General features: G+C 26.4%; 1 long non-coding RNA gene across 1 annotated transcript; it reads left to right on the forward strand.

The window, feature by feature from the left end:
- Positions 1 to 1,304: 1,304 nt before the first annotated feature.
- Positions 1,305 to 1,708, forward strand: LOC109584492 (uncharacterized). Its single transcript, XR_002186038.1, has 4 exons — positions 1,305 to 1,364; positions 1,426 to 1,485; positions 1,532 to 1,591; positions 1,643 to 1,708. It is a non-coding gene; the product is annotated as an uncharacterized LOC109584492 (long non-coding RNA).
- The last annotated feature ends 21 nt before the right edge of the window (positions 1,709 to 1,729 follow it).

Raw genomic sequence — 1,729 nt, forward strand, 5'->3', positions numbered from 1 at the left:
GTAGTACTGTACAAAAGGGAAGTGCACCAGGTAACTAAATTTTTGTGGTTGCTATTATTATTATTATTATTATTATTGTTATAATGATTATTATTATTATTTTTATCAATATCAGTTGCTCATACACAAGGAGAGTGTCAGAAAGACAGTACAGTACAAAGGAAAGTGCATGTGGTAATTAAATTGTTGTTGTTGTTGTTATCATAATTATTATCATTATTAGTTATTCATACACAAGGAGAGGGTCAGAAAGATAGTACTGTAGAAAAGAGAAGTACACTAGGTAATTTAATTGTTGTTTTTGTTATTATTATTATTATTATTATTATTATTATCATTATTAGTTATTCGTACACAAAGTAAGAGTCAGAAAGATTGTACAGCATGAAAGAGAAGTGAACCATGTAACTAAATTATTGTTGTTGTTATTATTATTATTTTTGTTATTGTTGTTAGTTACTTGTTAACAAAGAGAGGGTCAGAAAGATAGTACAGACAAAAGAGGAGTGGACCAGGTAATTAAGTTTTTGTTATTATTATTATTATTATTATTATTATTATTATTAGTTACTCGTACACAAAGTGAGTGTCAGAAAGATACAGTAGTACAGTACAAAAGAGAAGTGCACCAGGTAATTAAATTGTTGTTGTTGTTGTTATTATTATAATAATAATTATTATTATCATTATTAGTTATTTATGACTCAATTTGAGAATCAGAAAGATTGTTCAGTACGAATGAGAAGTGTACCAGGTAAATAAATTATTGTTTATATTATTATTATTATTATTTTATTTTTTATTATTGTTATTAGTTACTTGTTAAGAAAGAGAGGGTCAAAATAATAGTACAGTACAAAAGAGGAGTGCACCAAGTAATTAAGTTGCTGTTATTGTTGCTTTTATTATTATTAATATTGTTATTATTATTATTATCATTACTAGTTAATTGTACACAAAGTGAGAGTCAGACAGATTGTATAGTACGAAAGTGAAGTGCATGAGGTAACTAAATTATTGTTGTTGTTATTATTATTATTATTATTATCATTATTGTTATTGGTTACTCTTTAACAAAGAGAGGGTCAGAAAGATAGTACAGTACAAAAGAGGAGTGCACCAGGTAATTAAATTGTTGTTATCATTATCATCATCATCATTATTATTATTATTATTATTATTATTATTTGTTACTCGAACTCAAAGTGAGTGTCAGAAAGATACGGTAATACTGTACATATGAGAAGTGCACCAGGTAATTAAATTGTTGTTTTTGCTATTCTTATTATTATTATCAATATCAGTTACTCATACACAAGGAGAGTGTCAGAAAGACAGTACAGAACAAAAGAGAAGTGGACCAGGTAATTAAATTGTTTTTGTTGTTATTATTATTATTATTATTGTTATTATTATCATTATTAGTTACTTGTACACAAGAAGAGTGTCAGAAAGATAGTACAGTATAAAAGAGAAGTGCACCTGGTAATTAAATTGTTTTTATTGTAGTTATTATTAGTATCATTATTAGTTATTTGTACACAAAGAGAGATTCAGAAAGATTGTACTCTACAAAAGAGAAATGCACCTGGTAATGAATCATGGTTGTTATTATTATTATAATTATTATTGTTTTTATTAGCTACTCGTACACAAGGAGAGGGCAAGAAAGATAGTACAGTAGAAAAGAGAAGTACACCAGGTAATTAAATTGTTATTGTTGTGTATA

The sequence above is a fragment of the Amphimedon queenslandica genome, unplaced genomic scaffold, assembly GCF_000090795.2.
Source record: "Amphimedon queenslandica unplaced genomic scaffold, v1.1 AMPQUscaffold_13205, whole genome shotgun sequence".
Lineage (NCBI taxonomy): Eukaryota > Metazoa > Porifera > Demospongiae > Haplosclerida > Niphatidae > Amphimedon > Amphimedon queenslandica.